The 15378-nt window shown below is 38.8% G+C and overlaps 1 protein-coding gene across 29 annotated transcripts in view; it reads right to left on the bottom strand.

The window, feature by feature from the left end:
* LOC119912904 (receptor-type tyrosine-protein phosphatase delta-like) overlaps positions 1-15378 on the bottom strand; it is a 371622-nt gene that overhangs the window by 184981 nt on the left and 171263 nt on the right. For all 29 annotated transcript variants that reach the window (XM_038732142.1, XM_038732135.1, XM_038732138.1 and 26 more), the window contains exon 8: positions 12215-12262. The gene's annotated coding sequence lies outside the window, so the exon portion shown is untranslated. The remainder of the gene's footprint in view (positions 1-12214; positions 12263-15378) is intronic.

A 15378-nucleotide genomic window follows, 5' to 3' on the forward strand; every position in this document is an offset into this window, starting at 1 on the left:
TAATTAGATGATCTAAATAACATTTAACAACAGAGTTAATCAGAAATTCAGAGTGTACAAAAATAATGCTTACAGAATAAAACTATATGCAGTTGCTGCCTTGGGGTAATGTTACCCTTTTTAAAGATCAGATTGATATAAACATGTACATTTTGGCCTCAAACTTGTCAGAATTTATAACTCCTTTCTAAGATATTTATTTATTTTTTTAAAATCATCCATCATTCTCAAACCTTTAATGAGAATGCACAGTATGGAGTCATCTGCGGTGTTCACATGGACACATTTTCTGCTGGTTGGACGTCTACGATTAAAAAGATGAGGTCAATAATTATCCATATTTCAGTGTTTTATTCATGAGTGCGTAGCCACGGGTAAAATGAATGTTCACACATGTTAAACTACAGATGATTTCCTGTTGTGGATAATGTGAGTGAATGCTACACAAGAGCTGCACCTATGGAATAATGAATGTGATGAGCATAAATCGCATCTGCATTTGATAGCAACCCTACTGCATGTTCTTCTCTCTGCTGTGTGCCATTTCAGCACAGTGCTATTTTGTCCCCCGAGCTGGCATTTACACATGTGTATGTTCTGTGCTCCCATCACTTTTGCTATGCATTACATCGAGCCTGGTGAGGATTAAAGCTTATCTATAGCACTGTTAACCATATGCCGGGACAACAACATCACGTCGCCCTTATCACAGGGTGAGCTGCTGACAAGACATGGTGTTTATTAATAATCAAAAACCTCTGAACTGTTGACATGGATGCAGCCCAGCAATGCAGAACTTACACTGAAATTATACAAAAAAAAACCTGAGGTACATGCCAAACGTGATGTTTTAGGTATTGAGTAAAATTGGGTTTAGATATTAGTCCAGCAAGTTGTTAATTTGTCACTGTGATGACTGTGCTGTGATGAGGGCATGTTTTGTCGCAGTTTACATAAAGTCTGGTAGGAATTGCTGAATCCTCTGCAGAAATAAGCATGGTAATATAACACTGCGTGTGTATGAGGTAAAAAAATAAAAATCACCCTGTACACTTAACAAATTGGGAGAACGGGCTGGCCGCAGTAGTGGAGTGCTTTTGTAATCACTGGTGAGAGGATTTGTGAGAATATAAATAGCACTTTCATTAGATCAATACTGTCATCCCTCCTCCGTCGGCTCACATTAAGAGCACAAGCTGGGTAATAATGGAGGACTGGTTGGACACACTCTGTAGCTTTCTGTTTGATCATAAAGGGTGGTGTCCCCTAGGGTGCAGTCTCCGGCCTGCAGATAAATTCATCTTTCTGACTTGTCCCTGTGGGAGCTGGCCAATGAGTGAGGGACATTGACTTTTCATTAAGGAGATCACTGCATTGGAAATTGAATTCATTGTGGACTTAAAGACATAACACAGCTGTTTGTGAGTCAGCCCGAAGGCCACAGAAGAATGCCAATACACTGAGCACTGATGAAATGTTTTGGGTGACTAATAACACTCCCCCTGTTCCCTCTAGTGAAATACATACAGGTGTCAAGAAATAACATGCAAAAGTTGAGGACTCTGCTATTATTATCGCATAGAGTATGCTATAGTTGTTCTTTACAGTAGGTTGCTTTATGCTGTTAGCTTAGTTTGAAATGATGATAGCAGCCTTGGGGGCACACTGTGCACATGTGAAGTGCACAGTTTCATAATAATAATAGCATTTGTGTATATAAGGATTATTGCATTTGACAGGTGCTAGAAGCAGAAACATATACAGTAGTAATAATAAAACATTTAAACCATTTTTTCCCCCATTGTTTCACCAGTAAATAATATCCACTGTGGCTATTATTTGACTTTTTTTAAAAACAATGTCATGGTTCAAACAGTAAAAGCAAAACAAGCCTAAGTCTATAAAATGCATTGATTTAATATGCTTGTTCTGTTTGCAGGGGATTCAATGCCATATATAGACAGCATTTTACCAGCTACGTTCATAAAGGTTCGGCAAAATATCAAGGGTCACTCAACTCACTGTACCCTCCACCTATGCAAAGCTTTTACACTTGCTGTAAATTTCATCAAGGTGAGCTAAAGTGTTTACCCCATTAATTTATTTCAGCTAAAGCCAGAGCGCTGACCCATAAAATGAGCTAAGATAATACTGACCTTAACATGGTCTTCTGCACATGGAGGTAATTGCTAAGGCTCTAGATCAATCAATATTGACTTGCCAGTTTTTTTCTCTTCCCCACCCGCTATTGCTTGAACTGAATGAGTAAAATTGGCTTTAGATGGATGGAGAACATATCCCCATAGTTTAACCTTTATCTAGCTAACATGTTCACTTATCTGTACTATTATAGATTTTGCCAGTCAAGCTGTTTCACAGGAAATCTGTTGAGTTTTGAAAGAAAGTTTGGCTTCGCTAATGGTAGACTGTGTGCTGAAGTCAAATTCTCTACAAGAATTAAAATGCATACAATCAGAGCCCCGTTTGCACAAAGGTATAATGTTGTGTCTATACGTAAGCATTGCAGTCATACTTCTGTCTTTTGGCACATATCACTCCAGAAATGAAATAGCTGATATTGGACAATAACATTTCAACAATAAATTACTGAGAAAACAAGTATGCAGGCACACACACACACACACACACACACACGCACCTTTACATCACAATCGCTGTGTACTCCAAGGCATTTGATTTCTCTTTAATTTTTCAAGGTAGGGGCACACAGACTTAGCAGGCATTTCCATCTTGACGTGATAAATCTCACAATCTTCTTTTCCCTGCCACACTGAAGTAATTTATTTTCTATCTCTCCAAGCTATATTTTCCAGTTAATATTTCATTTTTTTCATACAGCCTGACAAAGGATGCCACAAGGGATGATAAGAAGTCTGAAACCTTTGCACTCTCGCTCCAGATACAGGATTTACCTTGAGAATTTTTCGAAGAAATAAGACTTCCTAACTAAGCGAGACACTTACAACAACATTGGTGTGTTGTTTTTTGAGCTACGCAAGCTATACATTGTCTTCTTCTCATAGTTAATTCTGAAACATTCGGGATTAGTGTTTAATATGAGAACTGATGTGCAGCTAAGCACAGGGTTACAACCTGCATTGATGAAAACAACACATGCCTTAAATCTGTTTCCCCTCAGGTAAAGATCACAAAGACAGGCAGACCAGAGTCGCTATTTATAGAGTTTTCAAAATAGCAAATCCTAAATTGTGTCACTCAGACCTATTTTCATCCCCAGCAGCTAAACATTCATCATTCACATGCTACAAATGTGCTCTGTTTTGACTCAGGATTATGAGGAGCATATTTTAAGTATTAACGTTATTGCATGAAAACTATGATCTCAGTGATTTATAAAGCAGGCTTGTATTCTTTGCAGCAGAGCCAAATTACATGTTCCTTGAGTGATGGGTAGCAGTGTCCTTCTGGCTATTCAACGCGCCCTTAATTTGAATTTGATAAGATTTCTTTCTGAGACATTGTTAGGCTAATGTAAATTTGGAGGGAGGACGAGAGCCTACCGCTGGCTTAACTTTGATGAGGTGTTAATATCTAATATCAAAAGCAGATAAAACCCTTATTAGCCCCAGTGGTCTTGCTGGAGTGGGAACTTATTACACAGAGAAGATGAGACGAAAGCAGATGAAGTAATAAGACTGCCGCAGGCTTTGTTACACGTCCTTAAGCTTTCTGACGGGGTCAACTTAATTTTGTGACTTAAATGCTGAGGGTTTACGGATGCAGACAAGCTGACATTGTTTGAGAGACCTAATTCAGACTCTCATAGACTGCAAACATCTGGGGGATTACAGTGTCTCGAGCCAGAGGCAGTTTGATAATCGGTTGTCATTTTAGGAGTTGTATGCCCTTCCCAGCTTTGGCGGTTTCTAAAGGTCTTTGGTTCAATTAAATGTTTGTAAGATTAGTTGGCTGCTCTCCTTTCAAGAACTGTTTCCATGTGGGTTTGGTTTTAATGTTTGCCTTTAGGCGTTCATAGTAAAACACTGAAAGTATTTGGAAGACTGATCATTTTGGATTCTGAAAGTTATTTTGAGAAAATTTATTTGGCCAACAAGGAGTGATACCCGTTCTAAACACAAACCAGTTACGAAATGTAATACTTAATAACATAAACACATAAAAGAGGATAATTGGAGCTGGATCTATAATGAGAATGTGTAGTAAATTGGTAACAAGACATTACCCAGAGTTTACAGCCATGCTAGCAGCTCTGTAAGGCTTCACTTAGGCACAGCAGCGCGTTGAGCTAACACCAACATGTTAACATGGTCACAGTGACAATGCTAACATGCTAATGTTTGCAGGTATAATGTTAAAAGGTAGATTTTTTTCATATTTTTAGTTAATTTTACAACACAGGTGGTAAAAGATAGATAAATAAATAAATAAATAAATATATATAATAATAGATGGGTAAGTAACAAGTCATAAAAACACTATTTTACATGGTCCTGAGGATGAATTGAGGAATCTCACAGCCTGGGGAAATAATTGGCTCTGAAGTCTGGTGGTACGTCAGTGGATATTTCTTTTTCTCTTGCCAAAAGGCAGCAGGGTGAACAGGCTGTGGCTGGGTGGGTACGGTATTTTAGTATTCTTTGGGCTCTGCGCAGGCTCCTCACCTCACTGATATCGCAGATCCTTTGTAGATGGGTACAAATGATCTTTTGTGCGGTATTAATCACCCGCTGCAGAGGACTCCTGTCCTGGGCCATGCACATCCCATGCCAGTTTACAATGTTTCCAGTCAGGATGCTTTTTATTGCTCCTTTATTTCAAAAAGGTAACAAAACCATCCAGTAGATGGATGCTAAATATATTTTAGTCCAGACCAAAGCGTGGGACCAGCAGACAAACATTGCCAGAGCCACGCTGCCAGTGTAGCTAAAGAATTTTCCAAATTGGAGGCAAGGAAGACTTTCCTTTCTTTTTGATGGGAATTTGTTTTGACCATGTCCTCGTTGTTTTTGCAGTCACTTAGAATAGATGATGTCATTAGCAGTTTAACCTCTTTAAATACAAATGCAGCTTTACACACACACTGCTGACTTGTAAGGCATTGTAAACTACCTTCTTAGACTGCTCCCGAAAGCACAAAGTAAGCACATTGTTTGCATGCCACCAATCAATGCGTTGGACCAAGAGGAATGAGCTTTTCACTCACTGACTGAGGGACGGCATCAATACAAAGCGTTCACCCTAAACAAGTCGGAAAACACCTTGGGTTCCAGCACCAATGTGCCATTGATTTCTGTTAAGCTCTACACAGATTCCGCAGCATTTAGACATTTAATTCCCTTTTAAGCAAAGTCATTACACAGCCGGGCATTTAATTAAGCAATCACAGTGGTGCAATCTGAATGATTCAGTGTCTAAATGAGGGCCAGGTTGGCAGTGTCTAAATGTGGGCCAAGTTGGCATTATTACGCCTTTACAGTTCCTAAGAAGCTGCTTATAAAAGGGAAGATTTATGGAAATATTACATTTCTGAGAATGACATGCCCATTCATGCCTTATGTACAGCTCCTGAGCAGCTGCTTAGAAAAACAAATAAAAGCAAAATTTTTGAATTCACACTCTTTAAATCCACCGAGTTCTACTCTAAATTATGTGTGTTAAAGGATTTTTTGAGATGGAAGGGGCCAGGTATTCACGGTTGACCTATTTCCTCCGCAAAAGAAGCATCATTTGAGGGACATGGACGCAGATGTGTCTGAGGATGTACCGGGGAGGTGTTCTCACCTCTCCATGCCTCTGTGAACAGGGCAGCAGTTTATTATGTCTGGATGTGGCCTCTATGTGCTTGGTTTGCCTTTCCCCAAATGAGCTCAGCTGTAGTGACATTCAAATTCATAAAGCGTTTATAGTTGGTCAGTCAGCACTGATTTCAACAAGGGGAACAGCAAATACAGTACTTTGATATTTTTAAATTGTCGCAAATGATTCAAATCATCGAATCTTCCTATAGTTAATTGCCTTCGCCACGCTGTATCAGCACTGTATATCTGAAAACAATTACCCAGAAAAATAGAAAAACAATATTTAGCACTTTATGACTCATTCCGCAAACAACGCTATGAAAAAATGGCAAAGCTCCTGCTGCGGACAGAAAATAAACAATTAAATCCATGTCCTATTGAAGCAGTGTGGACAAACAATGTGAATGAGTTAATGGCCTCAAATTACAAATTGCTTACAAATTTAAGTCTCTGGTAAATCGAGAATTAATTTCATGGTAGGTTTGCTACTGACACTGCAGAAACCTTATTCAGAACAAATGGTGTGGGTGGTTGTCACCGCCTCCACTGTTCTGTATAACTCTTCTTCTTGTCTCTGTAGTGGGCAGGTGGCACCGGCACCTGTAACTGCACCTGTGTGTAGTTTGTGTCACAGTATGTTGGTCTCTTGAAGCCATTTGTTCCCAGTCATGTTGGTGTGCTCTCTACAACTGCAACACACGCACATTGTTTTTCCTTTTTTTCCTTTACAGTTTTCTGACAACAAAAGAACTTAATCTTTGTGTATATGGGTATTTTTAAGGAATAGTTCAACATTCTTTAGAAGAGAGGAGTGATACCTCCCTCACATCTCTATAGTAAATATGTAGTTGGAGTTGGTAGCCACTTAGCTTAGCATAAAGAGAAACAGGGGTTAAACAGCAAGCATGGCTTTGTCCGAAAGGTAACAAAATCTGGCTACTAGTTCCTCTACGAGTCACACTTCGTATCCGGAAAGGACCAGCTGCCACCTTCTCCATTATCATTATCTCTGTACTTTCATGACATATATTCATAAAGCCTCGGCATACGTCGGAATTCTTTGCCCAAGTTGAATAACATCTTTACATCGACTTTTTATGTAGTTCACTTTGCATTCTAATTGAATAAAAAGTTACATTTCAGTTTTTGTGCAGATATATGAGATAGGATGTCTATATTTGTCATTTAGAGGTGCCTGTAGGCAGGTTTGGTTACTTCCAGACAGAAGTAACAAAACAGTAGCCCCTGTTTCTAATCTTTGTGCTAAGCTAATTTAACTGGCTGTTGGCTTCTGGCTTTATATTTACTGTACAGTCAGGAGAGTGGTATGTATCTTCTAATCTATTTCTCTGTAAATAAAAGTATATTTCACAAAATGTCGAACATGTATTCCTTAAAACTTTAGATGCTGCTATGCTGTTTAGTATGACTAAACTTATTCTATGGCTCAAATACATTTGATACTGATCTGTCAGTTATTGGTGAAATCTTTTTATTCCAAACAGAAGTCCTGATAAAGACACCTGGTACTTTTGCATTTTCAAAAACTATGTTTTCCCCAAACTTGAACTTTGACATTCTAAACTCAGAACAGATGTTAATCAAAGTCAGAACTTAATCCAGGCCTGATAAGATGCTCTATTTAACAGACTCGTTTTAGCGGGGGGGCTCGATCAGGTGAAATGAAGAGGAACTGATTGCTTGTGGTGATTGTGCTGATTACATTTTAAATTTAAAACTTTCCTCCTAGTACATGGTCCTGAACAGTATTGCAGACAATGACATACCAGGCTTAGTAAATGCCAAGGTGCCTACAATCTAATAGCCTGGTGGAGAAATACCATACTTTTTAGTTTAGTTGAATTGAAGTTACAGAACTGTGGCTGTGTGGATGTTAAAAAATGGAAAACGAATACAAATCCCCCCTCAGCATAATTCTTTGTGTGCCATATATATTACTATGTTATGTAAGTCTACAAAATATGCAACTGTGTGTAGTTACAGCTGTTTTCCAACTTGACTCCTTATACCTGTCATTGGTAAAATGTATAAAATAACACAGAATTATCCCTTACCAGAGCCAAAAAGCTGAAAATGCTGCATTATTTTGTCAGGCAAAAGCAATTTTCATAATATCCTGTTTATGTAGCACCACACGGCATTAATCATCAACATATTTTCAAAGTTTAATAAAACAATCATGTTCTGTAGGAGGGAGAGTTCAGTATTCCTGACCTTCTCTTTCTCTTTCTGTGGGCAGAATTCACAATGAGTGAGATTCGTGTTACAATTGTCCCCCTAGTCAAAACATTATGGATGCTTGTGCTACAGCTGTCATATAAATGACATCTGAAAATATACGACGAAAGGCATTTCCATAAAATACGGCACAGGATAAAACATTTGCGTGTGTGGGGGGGTGGGGGGGGGGGGTGCAATTGTTTCCAAGCCATCTCATGGAGATAGCAGGTCGTGTCATGTACATACATGCGTAAAACCCTACATACACAACCCTTCTAAATGCAATTTAAAAAATAAGGAAATATTAATGTGTTTCAAGCTGTGTTCTACTATGTATTAAGTCCAATCACTGTTTGTAAGCATGAATAATCTTGTGCAAGATCACAAGAGGACTGCGACTAATCTGTGCTGTAAAACCAACATGAAACCTCTTCCAGTGACAAAAGTAGGGGAATCGGAAATCGTTTCACAAAATCACATTAAGTTTTCGGAACTTTGGCATCCCAGTGAGTTTAATATGGCAGAGATATCAATTCCAATCCGGAAAATTGCTCTTATCTTTTTAAACATCATTTTGCATCTTTTCCAACTCGTTCTCAAAGATTTGTGTGTTAACGAGCTTATTGCAAACTCACTTGCCACATTTTGTTTAACTGTGAGCAGCAAATTTTAATGCCATTCTCCATTACAGTCTGCAGCTGAAGCACGTGTCACTAGACACCACTTGGATGTATTTGCTTATGTCCCATGACTGGCCGATCATCATCGTTTTAGTCATATTGTTAGAAAAGAAAAGTACAGTTTCAGGAAAAAAAAAAATCACCCTCATTGTGCAGTTTATAGCTAATGAAAGGCTGTCTTTGTGCAGCACTGCAGCAGCTTATCTGTATCACATGGACGATATCCAAAGTAAATGCTCATAAAGTCTTCTTATAAGTATGAACTGGCTTGATTTCATACTCTTGCTATCTGGCTTTGTACTGTATTGCCGCTAGTGTTGTTCAAAGCTGTTATTCTCCAACTCTAACTGCTTAACTCTAGACAGGAGGGAGAGAAGTATTTTGAGTCAGAACTAGGGGTGTGCATCTTCACTGGTCTCACGATTCGATTACGATTATCAGGTCTTCGATTCTATTCCTCCATGCATGGTGATGCATCACCTCAAGGGTGGGAATTTCAAGGCACCTCATTACAATTATGAGGCTACGATGCGACTGTAAAACAAACAGGATAAAGATGTATTTTTCTCACTGTGTGACTACTTGGTGTTTTTAAAGCAAAGTATTTAACAACAATCCAAAGAAGTAGGTAGTAATGAAATGCAGCTATTTAATGTTACTTCATATAAATGTAACTAACATTGCATAGCATTATTACATTATTACAGCATTATTACTGACCTCTGCTACTGCTATTTTTATTTATGAGGCTGCTGTTATAATAATATACAGTCAGATGGGGGTTGAACTACGCACTTTACAATGCTCCAGCCACACCACTCCACTCTACATTTACTGCCAGACTGAAACGTAACTGTTAGCGATCATGTTTTCCTCTGCTAACCTCGCTTTCACCGTCACCTACTGCTGCCAATCACGTAGTTGTCCTTTGAAGAAGGAGGAGAGGACGCTAGCTACCGCGCTGCACAGTGTGTGGGTGAAAATCCTTAACGTTAGTTGCGCATTGATTTTATTGATCCTGTGTAAAGTTTAGTAGATCTAGAAATCAATTATTTTTTACACCCCTAGTCAGAACAGACACTTCACTGAATCATCACCAGGCTCTGTGTTTCACAAGTCAAGAGAGGTCACATATCTACTATTTGTTTGGCAAATTTTGACAGTAAAATGTAATATCTCATGGGTAAAGCTGACAAATGTGTTCCAACACCTGGATTTATAATTCCATATTGTATTTAAAATGAGTATTAAAATAAGAAATAGGATTTTGTTATTTGTATTTGATAGGGTTGATGTGGCTTCATAGTTTGTATCAAAATACTGTTTTGTATTTTGTAAAATACTGTTAAATACTTTGTGAGAGGTCTGCATGATGACATAAAAAAACACTGCCTCTGACTGGTGCCTACTCAGTAATTTGCCCAGACTTATTAGAACAGAAAATTGATCAAGACCCGAAAGAAGAAGATTTAGGTGAGAAATGTGTAGGTGTGTAGCTTTTCATCGATTTTTAGTATACATTTCTTGTGGAGCTAAAAGCTAGAAAGCTAAAAGCTAGCTAGCTAAGTAAGCTGGCTTTCCTCAAAAGCTACTCAAAGCAAGGTACTATGCTAATCTAAATTAGGATACAATAATGAGCTATTTCCAAACTTAGTTAAACATTAAACTGTTTGTTACCTTCACCTGGGTGATCAAAGGGATGTGGGAATTTTTGATCTGTTTCAGATTAATCGCATGACTCATTAGGCAGAGAAAAGCTATCAAGCATGGTCCACTTAATCAGCTAAGTCAGTGTTTGGGTGAAGGGATAGATCAAATAGGCCGATAGAAGCTTTGCGAAGTGATTTCATGGCTTGAAAAGTATTTTTAGTATTTTTGAAATACAAAAATACAGTAGTTTATTTTGATACGTGGCATGGCTGCTGTATTTTGTTGTTTATTTTGAAACACTTTAATTTAGGGTATTTGGTATCTCATGTTAAAAATACATTTTGATATATCTTGCCCATCCCTGAATGTTACTTGAGCAGGTCTGCAACATACCCAGACACTGTTTTGTAGATTGCAAATTATATATAATGAAAGCAAATTTGTGACATTGGGCTAGATAAATAATATTATATTAATGTTGTTGTAACTCTAGTTTCATATTTGACACTTTATTGCAAAATTGCTACTTACTGTTTTGAACTGCCTAAAAACAACTGACATATATCACCACACTGAAGGCTTTGTGTACAGGGGGATATACAGACATTTTAAAATGTTTCTTTCACTTTGAATTGTCACCCACAATGTTAGGCTTCAATAGTTGCTCTGTCATTAGGTTTGTTGGTTTTGAAAAAGCAGCCAAACAAGAACAATTACCAAGACTCTTTCGGTAAGGTTTAGTTGTGGATGTCCAAAGATGACTCATTGCAAATTTGGAGAGCTATGAATCAACAATCTAAGAGATGATGTTTTTTGTAGGCTACATGACCTTTTGAGGTGAGGGCAATGGAGAAGAGGATTTTGTAAGGTGAAATTGTGATTGTTTGCTTACAATGCTCAATTATTACGAAAAAAAAGATCCAATATGCCACAGTGTCTCAATAACAATGAGTAAACACAATCAGCTTGACATCTGAACTGGATGGGCTACAGAGGTTGTCTGTCAGAGCTAACAATGGTGTTAAACAAGGCAACCTAACATTTAGACACAATAGTGTGTCTGCATGTTTGCATCTAAAGATGTGTTTTTTTCATACATACAGTATATTGGTGCTATGTATTAGTTGTCCATAGTGTGTGATGTTAGGGAATTAGATGGGAAACTTAGTGTATATACTGTCTGCATGTACAACAAAACACCAGGAGAAAGTCGATCATAAATGGCAATACAACAAAACATGTAATTTGCTATACAGGCAACTGTACATATTTTATTCAAGTGTTTTGCTTGTAGAATACTGTTTGTACCTCAGTAAAGACGTCACGGGCAGCTAATTTGTTGCAGTTATGACTTGTGTTTTGTCTTACATTCACTGCAATACATTTGACAGATGTAAGGGCCTATTCACTGAATGTGACAGAGTGCAAGTGCTACAGCAAATATCAATCAGTGCACAATGAAATGTGGCATGATTGATGAATATTTAGAACGGAAGCCAGGAACAGCAACCCTGCAACTGGAACCGTGCTGTATTGCAGTTTGAGTGTATTGTGCAACTTTTTGTATTGTTCATAGTTCTACCATTGCTAAAACTGCATATTTGGTTGCATGTGAAAAAGTAGATTTTTACAATTTATCAAAAAAGTTAACAAAAGACAGAGCAGTGATTTCATCTGGGCTTTTTTTTTTTATATTCAAAATATCCATCTCACATCACCCGTCATATCTTACCTGTCCTCTTCACCTCAACCAATGTTCCAATTTGAGTTATAACATCCATTATAAAACCATATAGCTCTAAACATAAACCACAGAGACACAGTAAAATCCTTGAAGCCTACCTTGAGGTCGAAGGTGTGAAACTCATGGAACATTCTCTCTCCTGAGACCTGTGACAGAGCAGGAGGAGGGACGTCAGTCATGATTAGACCACAGTGCAATTACAGAGCAACTCCTCTGACAGTGATTGATCAATGAGGAACTCCCTTAATGAAGGCAAGGACTCATGGGCTCCCGGGAGCAAATTGGCAAACGTAAGTATTGGGAATAGTGTCCCAGATTGCTAAGGCACTAAGAGGATCATCCTGTCTGTGGCAGCAGTTTGGTAGTGGCATAAATACAGGTGCATGCCTGATTTCATACAGTTGGAACAAAAGCCAAACTGAAGTAAGAGAGTTGGAAGATGACTTTTTCCATCATTACCACATTTTCCTGATGCTATTCCAGCATACTTAAAAGCTAACATTACCACAAAGCATTAGAAATATATTGTGGTTCTAGCTGGCTTATGTTAGCTAATGTTAGTTTGATTGCTAGCATGGACGAATTGCTAACTAGTTAACATAGCAAAATACTGTATTGAGTGGATAAGTGGATGAGCTACTTCATCCAGACTCCCAGGGCTCATCTGGCTGGTAGATTGGCTGGCTTGCCTTTTGCAGGTAGCTAGCTGGCTAAACTTAGCTTGCTTGCCCGCTAACTTTATCGCTAGCAAAATACTAACTGAGTGCATAATCAATGTGGGCAGACGACCCATCTCTCTCACTCGCTCTCCTAGATATATAGCTGGGTTAGTTTAGCTCTTATCCCGGTTGTGTTCCTAGGCCAGTTCCACCACTTCCAGTAGTATTTGGTCTGGCTAGGTGATCAGGAGATGCAGTGGGCGGTGATTGTGTCAAGGTCCGCTGCACTGGTGTGTTCAGGGTGATGAGCTGTGTTGCCTTTACGCCAAACATAACGTTTTGCATTGTTGCCAAAAAGTTCGATTTTGGTTTCATCTGACCAGAGCACCTTCTTCCACATGTTTGGTGTGTCTCCCAGGTGGCTTGTGGCAAACTTTAAACGAGACTTTTTATGGATATCTTTAAGAAATGGCTTTCTTCTTGCCACTCTTCCATAAAGGCCAGATTTGTGCAGTATACGACTGATTGTTGTCCTATGGACAGAGTCTCCCACCTCAGCTGTAGATCTCTGCAGTTCATCCAGAGTGATCATGGGCCTCTTGGCTGCATCCCTGATCAGTCTTCTCCTTGTATGAGCTGAAAGTTTAGAGGGACGGCCGGGTCTTTGTAGATTTGCAGTGGTCTGATACTCCTTCCATTTCAATATTATCGCTTGCACAGTGCTCCTTGGGATGTTTAAAGCTTGGGAAATCTTTTTGTATCCAAATCCGGCTTTAAACTTCTCCACAACAGTATCTCGGACCTGCCTGGTGTGTTCCTTGTTCTTCATGATGCTCTCTGCACTTTAAACGGACCTCTGAGACTATCACAGAGCAGGTGCATTTATACGGAGACTTGATTTCACACAGGTGGATTCTATTTATCATCATTAGTCATTTAGGTCAACATTGGATCATTCAGAGATCCTCACTGAACTTCTGGAGAGAGTTTGCTGCACTGAAAGTAAAGGGGCTGAATAATTTTGCACGCCCAATTTTTCAGTTTTTTATTTGTTAAAAAGGTTTGAAATATCCAATAAATTTCGTTCCACTTCATAATTGTGTCCCACTTGTTGTTGATTCTTCACAAAAAATTACAGTTTTATATCTTTATGTTTGAAGCCTGAAATGTGGCAAAAGGTCGAAAAGTTCAAGGGGGCCGAATACTTTTGCAAGGCACTGTAAATGGAGTTGTATGACAGTGGGGTTTAGCAAGTAAAGGTTGACCATCCAGTGCTCAAGTTACACTGCAGTAGCTTCAAAACTATACAAGAAGCACAACTTGGGATGACTTTAATGTATAATGTATACTATGCAGGGTGAGCCATCCTGACAAAAGTTGACAAAAATCCTTTGTGGCGATTTTAACGCTGTTACACAAAACAGGCTGAACTCAAGGGCCATTTAAACATGACTGCCTCAGTTGGACTGTCAAGTGCAGACTCATTGTTAAAACACCAGAGAATGAGGAAATCAGGCCCCTGAGGCAAGAGCTTCATATGCCACTGTGTTGAAATTCTGTTTTTGATTCAGCCCTGTAATAAACTCCCTGGATGTGGACTGAACTGCCTTGTAGTCTGACCTACCATAAGGAGGGACACATTTGCTTTCTATTCTATTCATTCCATGCACGCGGGTGAGGAGAGCGCTTGCCAAAAACAGCCAGCCCTTCGAGGGAGGCATCTGACTGGTGCTTCAACTTTTATCGTCTTTCAACTTTACAGAATATACACACACAATTGCCCAAACTTGATGCATGTGCACGCATGCACAAATAGACGAGTATGAAGGCACAGACATTCACAGGTTCCATGAAAAACAACATTTTGTTAGTAAAGAAATAGAAGTGAAGTTTCTCTACACTTTCGTACTTACTATATGCAGTGCGCAATGCACCACATGCTGCTTAATAATAAATGCATGTGCTATCCACATAATCTTAGTCCATCACTATGTTTGCAGGCTACACTTTTCAAAGGCTGACATCATGTCAGTCATCCAAAATGACCACCCCAATCCAAAGGCAGAAGAAATTGCTCTTTATGTTTCAGCGATTGGCTTAAATATTGATTTCCGATGAATGTTAGGTCTGAATTAGGGCTGAACGATTTGAGGGAAAAATCTAATTGTGATTTTTTTGCCAGATATTGCGATTACGAATCAATTGTTTGTTTGTTTTTAGAGTTTAGCTAAAGTTCAGTATTCACTGCCAATCTATTTTTGATGGAAGCCGTGTCAAGCAGCACAGAGCAGATGAACCGGGCAGGAAGTCAGACACAGACACACGGCACAGATTTGGTAAATTTTCAAAATAAAACACCCTGTGGAGACTCCCGGTTGCCAACAATAAAGATAGTTAAAAAAGACAAAAGACAAAAACATAAGCAATTTAACTATGTAGCCTACTTAACCATAGTAAAAAAATCAAGAACAACCGAACAAATCAACAACATCACAAAAAGTCACAAAATCAGTCAGACAAAAATGCTCCTATTCTGAAAATGTAACCTGCAGAGAGCAGCACAAAACTGGCTCACAGAGAAACGCTATCCGTAGTTGAAGCAC

This window comes from Micropterus salmoides, unplaced genomic scaffold (genome assembly GCF_014851395.1).
Source record: "Micropterus salmoides isolate LMB-PRFRI ecotype aquatic unplaced genomic scaffold, ASM1485139v1 Ms_hic_scaffold_2, whole genome shotgun sequence".
Lineage (NCBI taxonomy): Eukaryota > Metazoa > Chordata > Actinopteri > Centrarchiformes > Centrarchidae > Micropterus > Micropterus salmoides.